The 15,071-nt window shown below is 29.0% G+C and overlaps 1 long non-coding RNA gene across 1 annotated transcript; it reads left to right on the top strand.

The window, feature by feature from the left end:
* Positions 1 to 8,017: 8,017 nt before the first annotated feature.
* LOC130669305 (uncharacterized) lies at positions 8,018 to 10,811 on the top strand. Its single transcript, XR_008990154.1, has 3 exons — positions 8,018 to 8,154; positions 9,463 to 9,567; positions 10,573 to 10,811. It is a non-coding gene; the product is annotated as an uncharacterized LOC130669305 (long non-coding RNA).
* The last annotated feature ends 4,260 nt before the right edge of the window (positions 10,812 to 15,071 follow it).

Genomic DNA, 15,071 nt, shown 5'->3' with positions numbered 1-15,071 from the left:
CCATTTCTGTATTTTTTTTTTTTTTTTGATGATGCGGAAATCAATCAGATTTTCGATCATATTAATTTCTAACCGAGTAGAAATTTTTAATTTAGGGAAAAAACACTATAAATATCAACCGAACGCACACGATTTAGTGGGATTCGAACCCGGGACCTAACGAACGAAAGACCGACGCTTTAATGACTAGGCTACGCTACCGACAGTAACTGCTAAGTTTACTTGTGCTATATGACATTGTAAGAATAACTCATTTTTAAAACAGCAAAATATAATTGAAAATCTATTGTTAGTAATAACAAAAAAATTTCTTTTTTTTTCGTATGCTATATAATCCTGTGTGTAAGTAATTGTGATATGTGTAATTTTGGTTATATAGTTATGTATAAAATTATTTAAAAAATATATAGGCTCTATATATGGCTATGTACCCCCATGAAAAAAAATTTATAAAAAAAATATATTTTTCATATTAAAAAATGTATTAAAAATAAATCTTAGAATATATAAAAAATACATGTGTAAAAATATATTTTTAAATATAACAAAAATATAGGTGTGGTGAGATAAAAAAATATATTCGTAATATATTTTAAATTTATAAAAAATATAATTATAAAAATATCAAAAAGTTATATAAAAATATGTTTTTCTGTTAATCAACAACATAGAAAGAGAAACATGAAAAGTTTATGTAAAAAACATATTTTTTATATGTTTTTCCTTACATTGTTGATTAACTTAAAAATATATTTTTTATATTTTCATAAGTATATTTCTTATAAATTTAAAATATATTACTAATATATTTTTATATTATACTTAGTTATACTACACTAATAAGTGAGTTAATAAAAGATTTCAAAAATTGAAAACATAATTTTTCTCAAAATTTTCAAATACATTTTTAAGTTTTACAACTTTAAAATTTTATATGTTCTATTTTGAGTTGCATAAAAATTTTTTTAAGTACCATGATTTAAAAAAAAAAAAATACTATGGCCGAAAGCAGACGGATTAAACTGTCGGCCAAAGTTAGGCCTGTTTTCGGCCAAAGATTTTTACTCGCGATAATTTTATTGAAAAATAAAATATTCTGGCCGAAAAAAGGCCGATTCAACTGTCGGCCAAATATCGGCCAAATTTCGGCCTGTTTTCGGCCAAAGATTCTTACTTGCGATAATTTTATTGAAAAACAAATATATTCTGGCCGAAAAAAGGCCGATACATTTGTCGGCCAAATATCGGCCGATTTTCGGCCTCTTTATAAAGAATAAAAATTTTTCGGCCATTTTTCGCCCGATTTTCGGCCAATTTAATAACATGAAAAATTTTTCGGCCTTTTTTCGGCCAAATTTCGGCCTCTTGCAATAAAATTTTATAGTTTCGGCCAAATTTCGGCCAAATTAAGCTGTTTCGGCCTTTTTTCGGCCTATTTTCGGCCAAATATTTTCACCCGGGTATAATATCAATACAATCTAATTATTTGATAATCATAATCACATTAATTTTAAATTTAATTTGTATGCACACTTGTTAATGAAATTGTAATATGAAATGCAAGAAATAAAAAGCTTTTTATTTATTTTATTTTATTTATTTATTTAAATCATTGCGGATACAACAAAAAAAAAGAATTTGAAAAAAAAAATTTTTTTCAAAATTTTTTTTTTCTTACATTGTTTTCAACAATCAATCTTTTTGATCAAGAAATGAAGATTATCGGTAAAAAAAACATTTTCAAATCGAAAAAATGAACAAAAACTGAGAAACTACCAATTATGGTGATTTTCGACAAAATCGATAAATTTAAAGTCTCAGGGTACTAAGAAAGAAAAATCGCAGCGATTTGAAATTTTAAGGGTTTTTTAAGGACACTTTGAGGTTGAAAAAAAAACGAAGATATCCTTTGTTCATCCGTTATGTCCAAAGTTATAGCAAGATTTCGGAATATCCTTAAATTTGCGAATTTCGACCTGTTTGTCACTAAACAATATCGCTTAAAAAAAAAATTTTCCATCAAAAGCCACAAATTTTGTCATATTGAGAATGTTTTCCAATTTCCAAAACCCTGCTTGCATTCTCTGTACAACCAATACGTCCGAAGTTATTGATTATCAAAGCCAAAATGGACTTTTTTGCTTTGATCAATGATAACTCGGCGCCAAATCGTCGTAGCGACTTTTTCAGGGCACCAGATTAAAGGGCATAGAATTTCCTAAAAGAGTCATAAGGTCATAGAGTTATTGAAAGACTAGCAAAAATTTTGAAATTTTTTTTTCCGTCGGTTTTCTTATGATTACTCCGGAACCGCGTCTTTGATAAAAATATTTGAGGTCCAGATCTGAAAAACTAGAAACTTGAGGCTACAATTTCCTTTTTTTAATTTTCTTCTGCGACAATTTTCCACCGAGTTACAGCATATTAAAAATCTCCTAAAAATTTCAGATTTTTTTTCTATCCCTTAATTTTTGTGACCAGTGTATTATTATTTAAATTAATAAATATAATTAAAAAAAAGTTTGATCACACTTTTATCGACATTACATTGGAGTGTAATTAACTAATTACTGAATTAATGGGAAATAACCAATAAAATTATTTGGGGGCTACCGGGGTTCAAACTGAGATTCTTCTGATTACTAGGCCGGGACGCTATCCACTGCGCTAAATCTGATGTCCAGATAATCATGATTTTTTTGCTTGTTAATTATTTAAATACAATCTAATTCAAAAATATTAAATCGTAAAGATAAGGTGAAATGTAGTTTTATTTAATGAACAAAATTGTCTGATGAGTAATGACATATTTTTGTTAATTTGTAGTTTTATGATTTGATATAAATGGGTAGGGTAGGCACTACGAAGTACCCCCAAAATATTAAAAAAAACAAAAAAATTTTTTTTTTTTGTCTAATTGCTATAAATCCGATATATTTGCGCATTTTTAACACTACGCATGACACCTGGGGCAAAATGGACCACCCGAAAATTTTGAATAAATGATTCTTTCATATTTTCATCGTCAAATTAAAAAAAATTTAATATATTAATTTATTTTTCGGCTGATTCTCTATAGTTGGGGCAAATTCGGCCACTAAAAATATTCGAAAATAATATTTTATTTTTTAATTGATAAAATTTTTGAAATAATGCAAAATAATCTGTAGTCTAAAAAATCAAAAAACACGTTTTTTGGGTTTACAATAATGACAAATAAAAAATATAGATTTGTATTTTTTTATTAAATACATACTCAAAATCAGCAATTTATTAAATGTAAATAAATATTATTTGATACAAAAAAATCTGTCTATCGGTTGACCCTGCGGGCATGCCCTAAAACTTCCCGCTGTTTTCTCCTTGAGCTCGTAAACATTGTTGTGAATACATTTTCGAGCTCTTCGAGCTCGAAAATACGTTTGTATTCTATTGTTTTCGAATAAACCGTTTTTTACCAATCCTTTCCCCACGATATCCTGCGAACGAATTAACCGATTGAGACGGTTGAGAAGGTAATCAAAAGCTTTTATCGAGTTCTAGAGCTGATTAGATTTTTGAATTGATCAATTCGATAGTTTCCGAAATATTCACGAAAAACGAAAAAAAAACGATTTTTTTTCATTCTTTCGTCGACGATATCTCTCGAACGGATTATCCGATTAAGACAGATGAGGTGGGCTATCGGCGCGTTTTATTGAGGACTAGAGCTGATAGAATTTTGGGAATGATTGGTTTAGTCGTTTCAACGATATTTGCAAAAAACTGTTTTCTACTGTTTCTTTCGTTGACGATATCTTGTGAACGGATTATCTGATTGAGACGTTCTTAGTGGCAATCGAAAGCTTTTATCGAGTTCTAGAGCTGATTAGATTTTGGAATTGATCGATCCAACAGTTTTCACAATATGCAAAAAAAACGAAAAAAAAAAATTTTTTTTTTTTTCGTATTTCTTAAATATCTCAGAGTTTATTTGACTAAATGGTCTGATTTTTTTTGAAAATCTAAGTTTAGAAGATACCTTTCGAATGCCGCAAGAACCATCTAAATCGGTTCATTCATCAAAAAGATATGAGAGGTTTACATCGACAGACACATACACACATACATACAGACATCGCTCTGAAAATGTCAGAATAGCATCCTAACACCTTCAAATGTTGACATATGATGAAAACCCGATTTTTGAAAATCGGGGTGAAACCAATAACTTCCCGAATTTTTGGAAAATCGTCCATTTTCTCAGCGGGAAGTTAAAAATGGCCCGATCCAATTGTATACAACTGTATAGAAAGTGTATACAATTCTATACAAATTGTATACAAGCCTATATAATTATACACGGAAAGAAAATTATGGGAAGTTTTGCTATGCATTATGGGAATGGTTCCCATAATGGTATAGGAATAGTACCTATACTACTATAGGAATGGTTCCCATATATTATGGGAACCATTCCCATAATAGTATGAGAATAGTTCACATACCATTATGGGAACCATTCCCATATCATTATGGGAACCATTCCCATAATGGTATGGGAATCGTTCCCATACTATTATGGGAATGGTTCCCATACTATTATGGGAATGGTTCCCATATTGGTATAGGAACTATTCCTATAATATTATGGGAACTATTCCCATAATGTTATGGGAACCATCCCTATAATATCATAAAATTTTTTTTTTGCACAATAGTGTAGAAATTTCCCAAAATTTAAATTTTCTTGAATGGTTTGTGCTGACAAAAAATTCTTGATAAAAATTTTAATGTTTTTTTGCCAAATACGATTTTTTTTTCAATGTTTGAATTTTTGTTTTTATGTTTAATAATATTTCTGTGTATTGTAGAAGTGATTACCACACTTCTTTAAAATAATTTTTTCATGATAATATGGGAACCATTCCCATACTATTATAGGAACCATTCCCATAAATTATAGGAATGATTCTCATAATATTATAGAAATTATTCCTATAAATTATAGAAACCATTCCTATAATTAGAGGAATCATTCCTATAGTGTTATGGGTATCATTCCCATAATTATAGGAACTATTCCGATAATTATGGGAAACATTCCTATAATTATAGGAATCGCTCCCATAATTTATGGTCGTAATTCCTATGATGGTATAGGAAAAAATTTCACAAAATTATGGGAACCGCTGCCATAATTTTCTTTCCGTGTATACAATTTTATACAAATTATATACAATTCTATATAATTGCAATGTATAGAATTGTATATAATTATATAGAATTGTATATAATTATGTAGAATTGTATACAATTTCTATACAAATTGTATACAATTGGATCGGGCCATTTTTTCTATCCAATTATATATAGTCCATATATAATTGATATATAATTCTATACAATTGTATAAAGTCTTTTTTCATCGGGTTGCCAATACTGTTCTATTGATTCTTTAGAAGCTTTTGAGTACGAATTGGAGAAAAAATAGGTCTCTTTATATTCGCAAAATGGTTAAATGGTAGGCCAAATGCAATGTTTTTTTTACTATTTTATCATTTGGGTATGCGTCATAAGCGACCGTGAAAAATTGATAGTGCAGAAATTATGATAATTATAACTGACAAACACACTGCAATATTCGCTATCATTTTTATCATAATATATTAATTGCTGGATACTTTTGCATATCAGTTTTTAAAAACCAGCTAATTAGATGAATAAGGAAAATAAATAATATATGTATAATAAAATAATCACAAGTTGCTTTGCATCAAAATTAAAAAAGTATGGACCTCAACAAGCTGGTTAATCATAAAACAGTGCTTGAAATTTGGATAAAGCGGGAAAATAAGTCTACCAGCAATGGCGTTCAAACATCGGAGTATATTCACACAATTATTTCTAGCATAATAATGTATCTTATGAAACATGCCGTTAAAATAAACAATTGTGGTTTATTTGTATAAACAAATAACTTAAAAGCCACCAAGAGTAAATATAATTACCGACAGTTTAAAACTGAGTGTAAATCTTAAATCTGGCTGATGTTAGAAACTGGTATCAACACCGAGAAATTTGTATACATTTTTGATATTCTTCTAGTAAAGATAGCTTTGTCGGAAATAAAAAAACCCGGAAATTCATCTTGTCTGAGCCGTTTATAAAACAGTTTCTGATCTACGGAAAGGGCGTTGTGGGTTCGTTTGAAAAAATCTATCTATGAACAAACGAGATTGTTTAAAAAGTCTTCAGATTTTTCTAGATCCAAAATATTTATCGTTTTGAAACCTGATGATGGCAGAAATTTAGTTAATTGCATGTTCTGTTTAATTTGTTAGTCTGAAGTTAGGTAATAATGTATGTCGTATATATAAATTTGGTATATGTATAAGTATTATATTGTTACATCAATTCTTTTTTACATCAATTTGCACTGGTAGTAATTATATGTTGCCGCCTTATTGTATTTTAGAAATTTTGAGTTACAAAGAGAATTATGATTTAAGTAATTTTATCGATTGTTTGGATTAATTTAGTAAATAACGATGGCAGCTATACAAAAAAATCTGTCTATCGGTTGACCCTGTGGGCCAGCCCCAAAACTTCCCGCTGTTTTCTAGCTCCTTGAGCTTGAAAACATTGTTGTGAATACATTTTCGAGCTCTTCGAGCTCGAGAATACTTTTGTATCCCATTGTTTTCGAAAAAAATTGTTTTAGCATTTCTTTCTCCCACGATATCTCACGGACGAATTGACCGATTTTGATGGTTGAGGCGGCAATCGACGCGGCTTATAAAGCTCTAGAGCCCAGTCCATTTTGGAATCAATCCATCGAGCACATTAAAAAATATCCAAAAAAAACATTTTTGAAAAAATTTTATTTTTGGAATATCTCTGAACGAGCCCTACCGATCAAGCTCAATTTTCTTTCGGCTTCAAGATATTGACAAGCCGCGTCGAATGACACCTTAAAGTTCAACTCAGTTCATCCGTTCAAAAGATACAGGTATTTACATACGTACGTACGTACGTAATTCAGTTTTTCATAGTCACTCGTATGAAAAAACAATATATGGTTAAAATATATAAAATCATATATGCTTGCAACAAAAAAATATATGATACATTATATTGTATATTATAAAAAATCATACAGAGATTTTCGCCGATTTAATATAAAATTATATACAGTAGTAAATGTATGTATTCCATATATATGTAACTTATATGTTTTTTATATTAAGCTATATATACATTTACATTTACCTTATAATTTATTGTATTGATATATTTCCTTTTATATTCAAAAAATATAAAATTTTATATGGAATGGAATATATGGTGGCATATAATTTATATTATTTGTGGCACCATATATTTTCTTTGTTATATTTACTTTACTGGGTGTATATATATATATAGATATGCATATTCGCATCAAATGAACTAATTTTGAAAATTTTAACTGCAGTTTAAAGAGTATATTAAAATCTGGATCTAATTTAATTGATGGAGTTTGTCATGCGAATTTTTTTCCATACACAATATAAATATATGTTTTTATATTTGATTAGAATATATTTTTCGTACATGATGAGTATTATATTTTTTAATATAAAAAAAATATATCAGAAAATATAGTTGAATTCGTCACATGTATTTTCTGATATTTATCATATATTGTTACATAGATTTTGACCATATGTGTTATTTTCATACGGGATATGCTTTTGAAATAGGAAAACTTTAAAAATATATCGACACTTCTTACTTACTATTAAAGGCTAAAATTTTCAGGAAAAATTTTTTTTTTTGTCGTCTACAATAAAATTTTCATTTAGGCTAAGAAAAAAAATGTTCGAATAAAACAAACACCAAATGTATATTTTATTGTAAATATTTTATTTAAGTTGCTTATTCATCCAATTTAATTTTTTTTAAAAGATGATAAGTAATATTTTTGAACGATTATTATCATTATTACTGCGCTATCAGTTTTCCAATGTTGCTCGTAACGTCATAACATATATCTAAATTACCGAAATAATAAGCAGCCGTTGCACGAGGCATACTCACGGCTCCCCTGTTAGCCATTTCGCGAGTATAAAAAGACCGTGTTTTCACCGATCGGTACTCAGCAACTTCTTCAAGTTCAACAGAACACTATTGGTAAGAGATTATTACTTTACATTTTAAATTACTGAAATACAGTGTAATTCAAATAATAGATATTCGGTAACGCTATTTCTCGGATTTCCTCAAAGAAAAATTGTTATAGAACATTGATGAATTTTGCTAGTATTAGCTATATCTATGCTAAATTTGTAACTAATAAAAACATAATTTTTAGTTTAAGATAAAAATTTTACGGAGAAAAATATTTAGACTGTTTCGCTAAAACATACAAATTGAAATTAGACTGTAAAAAATCACCGGGGTAAGTCCAAGCGGTGTAGGTGTTAAAATTATCGGTGTTGAATTTACCCCTGAAAGCGGTGTGAAAATAACGCCGCCACCGGTGTAAATATTCTAGACCGGTGTTAAAATAACGCCGCCGCCGGTGTAGATATTCTTTACCGGTGTTAAAATATTTTACTTTGTGAATATTTTTACTTACTTGATCACTATACTTGTTGATATTTTTCATTAATTTTCATAAAGAATTGACATTTTTTGTGTTTTATAATCTTTAAAGTTAATACTCCAAGCGAATGCAATTTACCCCGCTATTACACCGGCATTACTCAGCTTTTACACCTGTTACCCCGCTTTTACACCGGTATTACTCCCTTTTTACACCGGTTACCCCGATTTTACTCCGCTTTTACACCGGTTACCCCACTTTAACACCGGTATTTTTAACACCGGTGTAATTTCATTTTTACACCGGGCGGAGTTAAAACGAGTCCATTTTTAACACCGCTCTTTTTACAGTGTAGAAGAATATAGGACAACTATGGACATCGAAGAATAGCTAATTCTGAAAAAATTTAATCGAAAATTACTTAATTTATATATTATTCAGAGACGAAAAGTGCTTATTTATCGCGATCAATTGTATTAAATTTGATAAAACCTTTCAGTTCACTTAATTTTATTATTCTATTTTATTTCTATATTCGTAAAAAGGTGGGGTAATCATGGGCAGTATACATTTCGGCAATCATTAATTGAATGATTATCAATAAATAATAAGTTTAAATTAATCTCTATACAGATCACAGAATTCCTAAATCAAAAAAGTCCAAATTAAAAGTAATGTTGTAAAATAAGCTCAAAGACATCGAGACATATAAATAGCTAACAGAATTTTTGCTCAAAGACAATACAAAAATTGCGTTTACGTAAAGAACTTTTCTTTTATATGATACGTAAAAGGAAGTTGAATCTTTTACAGAAAACAATTTAATAACTATTAGAAACAACTCGATAGTCTAACGGAAACATTTTATCGGAATAATTATTCGATTTTTCCAGAAAAAAGAAAAAATAACCAAAATGTCACGAGTTATTTTACTGTTATCAATAATTTTATTCATTGGCTGCTTCTATGCTGTTGCAGAAGACTGTGACGGCCATTGGGTAAGTAATAATAATTATTATACGGTAAAACAATAAAATCAAATAAAGACAATGAGCTTTTGATTCTGACTCATTATTTTAATTTCAATAAAATCGCCAGGAATGTCTAGGTAGATTTTTTTTGGATCTAGCTATTGTATTTGTCCTCATAGTTGATTTTTCAAGGAATTTTGTGACAACCTATCATAATTCGTTCAGTAGGGTTCAAAAACACCATTTATAAAAAAATTCATACATGTATGTTCATACCCCGTTCAATTTTCGGTCGATTTTTATTTATTCTTTATATATGTATTTTATTTTATATATATGTCGTAGTAAAATAGTGAAACCGTCAGATAGTGTAAAGCCGCTCCGTTTCATCATCTGCCAGCAATTTGTCTATTTTAATTCAGCTACGCTATATGACTAGGTATTTCATGAAATGCCCAAGTTCTTGCGGCGCTTTATGTATAACTTCATTATATACGATCTGACTGACTTATCCATCTGACGTGTCACGAAATGCCTCAGTGCAGTCAGTGCAGTGATGATATAACGTGTGTGTGTGTGTGTGTGTGTGTGTGTGTGTGTGTGTGTGTGTATGAATGTAAACTCGTCATATCTTTTTAATGAATTGACCGATTGAGATGGTTGAGGTGGCGTTCAAAAGAGTTTGTCGGCCGTCAACTTTTCTGAAAATTTCAAATCGAGTAATCAAATCGACTCTAAGATATAAAAGAAATACAAAAAAAAAAATTTTTTTTTTAGTTTTTTGAAAATTTTTTATAAATGGCTCAATCAATCGATTCCGGAATCTAATCAGCTTTAGAATTCTATGAAACGCGTCGATTGCCGCCTCAACCGTCTCAATCGGTCAATTCGTTTGAGAGATATCGTTGGAGAAAAAATCGAAAAAACGATTTTTTTTTTAAACAACGGCATACAAAAGTATTTTCGAGCTCCAAGAGCTCAATTTCATCACAAATTTTATAATAAATTAATATCATAATTTACTATTTTCAGTGTGCTTGGACCTCCCCTTGTGGCTGTAAAGATTACTGGTGTAATAGCAATAGGTGCGAACGGTATGGTAGTGTCCCTCATGATAACAGTATGATCTAAAAGTGAATTTTCAGAAATTTCCTGTCAGAAGTATACTACAATTTCAAAATTGTAGATTTTTGTTACAAAAAATGGCGCCTTATGAATATTGTAATATTGGTCTTATTCAATACTAATAAATATGATAATAATAATAAAAATTTATTGTAGTTATTATTCATGAACTTTGGAAGAAAAAAGTACTTTTGGTAGCTCTTTAGAAATGGAGTCGTCTTTTATTACTGAGTCGCAATGCGGTTATTGCCGGCGATATATGTTAAATAAAGTAGAGTGAGATCTATTTCGTAGCAATGAAAGATGGTTGATCCGATGGAGAGCCGGACTAACGAAGAGGAAAATCACGGAAAGAAAATAAATATCTTTTTGTTTAATTATTTTATGGGTTCGTTTAAAAAAGCCATTCTAAAAGCCTTCAATGAGACCTGAACTTTGTATCAAGGATTCGTTCGAATGAGATGGTACACTCAGAAAATTAACTAATTGTGTTTATTATGCTAAATATTTATTTCCAATTATCTCGAATGACTGAAACGTTTTTAAATGCAAAAATAGTTACACAGAGAAGAAAACATAGTAAATTTTACAAAAAAATATGAGAATAATTACTAAATTTGGATAGTAATCTTAAAACGCTTATGATTTATATGAAAAATTCATGAATAGATAAGCATATTTTACAAGTTGTTCAGTAATTACTCATATGCTGGTTATGGAAAATCTCTTATATTGCATGTTAATTTTTAGTTATATTCAGTTAATTTAACTATCCCGTTTAGTAAGTTTTACTATATTAGAATGGAAAAAAATTAAATTAAAGTTTTATTAGCGTTTAACTTTTTATTATTATTGCTATCATTTTGATTATTGTTGTTATTTATGTAGTCTGTATTGGTGTTGGTGTCGATTTTTGTTTTTTAAAAAATCATGTATTTTAACCGAGATTCGAACCCTGATCTCCCGCGCGCGAGTCCTTTCCTATGTCTGACGACCCAATGTCTCCTTTGAACAAAGGTTTCAGAACTTGTAATAGATATTTGTATATGCTATCCCCACCAACTTTAAATTTTATCTATACATAGTAGAATTTACTATACAGATAGTGAAAAATATAATCGTGTTAGCAAAAAATTCATTGCGTATAGTAATTTTTAATATCTTTGTATAGTCCCGGGTAAAAAAGTTTATATATAATTATATATAATATTATATATAATTATATATGGAAATTGGCCTTATATAATTATATATAATTATATATAGTTATATATAATTATATATAGTTATATATAATTATATATAATTATATATACTTATATATAATTATATATAATTATATATAAGTATACATAATTATATATAATTATAGATAGAAATTGGCCTTATATAACCATTTTTATATAGTGGAAACCTTAACATGCAAACCTCTCAATAAGACAATTTATAGATAAATTGAGAAAAATATAGATAGCCCGAACTGGGAATCGAACCCAGACCAATTCGGTATCGCGCCGAGTGCTCTACCAGTTGAGCTATCCGGCACTTTTTTAATAAATTTAAATAAAAACCTAAACATTTAAACAACTAAAACCAGATAATAGTAATATAATGTGTCATTTAAATATGCAAGTAGCAGTAAAACATATTGTGCCTGTTATAGAATCTGAAAATTGCTTGTTGATAAAACTAAAAGATTTGAAAAGTATTTTTCAGCTTGTAAGAGTAGGAGACTATATATGTAAAAGGCCAGATAAAGCAAAGAGAGTTTGGTAATTATGTAATTATTTGAATTTAAAATAAAATTGCTGTAAATTTTTATGTAAAATTATGTAAAATAAAACTTTACAAAATTATATATAACCCTACGAAATTACAAAAGTCATTATATATAATTATATATAATTATATGAAATCACAAAAGTCATTATATATAATCATATATAATTATGTATAATTATATATAATTATACGAAATCACAAAAGTCATTATATATAATTATGTATAATTATATATAATTATACGAAATCACAAAAGTCATTATATATGATTATATATAATTATATATAAATCATATATAATTATATATAAATTATATATAATTATATATGATTATATATAAAGTTTTTTACCCGGGGTAACAAATCCTATATTGTATTAGAAAATTTATTTTCTTAAATTTGTATTTATTAATAATTCTTATAGTAAAATTCACTATACAAATGTTATAACGAATAGCTATTATTTGAATTACCTTCGATTTTAATATTTAGAAAAGTAAAACCAAAATTTATAATCTCTTTTCGATGAAAAAAGATTTTATACAATTGTATAAAATTATATACAAAAAATCGGTCTATCGGTTAACCCTGCGGGCCAGCCCCAAAACTTCCCGCTGTTTTCGAGCTCCTTGAGCTCGAAAACATTATTGTGGGTACATTTTCGAGCTCTTCGAGCTCGATAATACATTTGTATGACATTGTTTCCAAAAAAACCATTTTTTAGCATTTCTTTCTCCCACGATATCCCGCGAATGAATTAACCGATTTTTATAGTTGAGGCGGCAATAGACGCGTTTTATTAAGTTCTAGTGCTGATTAGATTTTGAAATCGAATGATTCAATTTTTTTGTATCTTACGCTTTCGGTAACGCTGATGCTGGCGGTAAAAAAAATTGAGGAATTTTTTTTGACAATGATAAATCATTGCGGATACAACAAAAAAAAAATTTGAAAAAAAAAAATTTTTTTTTTTAAAAAATTTTTTTTTTTTAAATTGTTTCCAACAATGAATCTTTTTGATCAAGGAAATGAAGATTATCGGTAAAAAAATCGGTCTATAAGTTGACCCTGCGGGCCAGCCCCAAAACTTCCCGCTGTTTTCGAGCTTGTTGAGCTCGAAAACATTATTGTGAATACATTTTCGAGCTCTTCGAGCTCGCAAATACTTTTGTATGCCATTGTTTTGTAAAAAACTATTTTTTAGCATTTCTTTCTCCCACGATATCTCGCGAACGAATTAACCGATTTTGATGGTTGAGGCGGCAATCGACGTGTTTTATCAAGTTCTAAAGCTGATCAAATTTTGAAATCGATTTATCGAGTCGTTTTTGAGAAATTTCGAAAAAACAAAAAAAAAAATTTTTTTTTGAATTCTTTCGTCAACGGTTTCTCTTGAACGAATGAATCGATTTTGATGGTTGAGGTGGCATTCGACGCGGCTTATAGAGTTTTAGAGCTGATTAGATTTTGGAATCAATCCATCGAGCAAATTAAAAGTTATCCATAAGTATATCGGGATACGAGCGAACATGACGATTTTTAGGCAGTCACTTCTAATGACTTATATAAAGAAGATCATATTAGTCTCGAGTAATTTTGTTCAGTAATTATGATGTTATTCAATGAAAAAAGCAGATATTGATTTAACATTTATTATTCTGTCGACGATATCTCTCGAACGGATCATCTGATTGGGACGTTCTTGGCAGCAATCGAATGCTTTTCGAGTTCTAGAGCTGTTCAGATTTTGGAATTGATCGATCCAACAGTTTTCACAATATCCAAAAAAAACTTTAAAAAAAATTTTTTTTTTTTCGTATTTCTTAAATATCTCAGAGTTTATTTGACTAAATGGTCTAATTTTTTTTTGAAAATCTAAGTTCAGAAGATATCTTTCAAATGCCGCAAGAACCATCTAAATCGGTTCATTCATCAAAAAGATATGAGAGGTTTACATCCACACACACACACACACATACATACATACAGACATCGCTCTGAAAATGTAAGAATAGCATCCTAGCACCTTCAAATTTCGACACATGATGAAAACCCGGTTTTTGAAAATCAAGGTGAAACCAATAACTTCCCGAATTTTTTGAATATCGTCGATTTTCTCAGCGGGAAGTTAAAAATGGTTTTTTTTTTAAAACAATGGCATACAAAAGTATCTTCGAGCTCGAAAATGTATCCACAACAATGTTTTCGAGCTCAACGAGCCCGAAAACAGCGGAAAGTTTTGGGGCTGGCCTGCAGGGTTAACCGATAGACCGATTTTTTAAATCAGGGTTATAGTAATTTATTTGATTTTTCTCTTGGACCGCAAAATTAGTATTATTCAAATAAATGTAAATTGTTTATTGCAAAAAATATTCAATTTTAATTGTGCTATCGAAAAAATTACTGTAAAAATTCGGATAACTAAAAAATAATGTGACTGACGAGTTGATTTAAGTTCAAAAATTTGCATTTTATCGGGAAAAACATAACAGATCAAATAAATATTTTAACATACTGATTAACACTTTGTTTCATTGAACATTCTTTGATGGCATTTAGAAATTTTTCTTATACTCGCTCTCTAAAAATGAATTAGTGAAATTCACTGTGAATTAGTGGATGTG

Source organism: Microplitis mediator, chromosome 6 (genome assembly GCF_029852145.1).
Source record: "Microplitis mediator isolate UGA2020A chromosome 6, iyMicMedi2.1, whole genome shotgun sequence".
In the NCBI taxonomy this organism is placed as follows: domain Eukaryota; kingdom Metazoa; phylum Arthropoda; class Insecta; order Hymenoptera; family Braconidae; genus Microplitis; species Microplitis mediator.
This window is presented reverse-complemented; position numbering and strand designations above follow the sequence as displayed.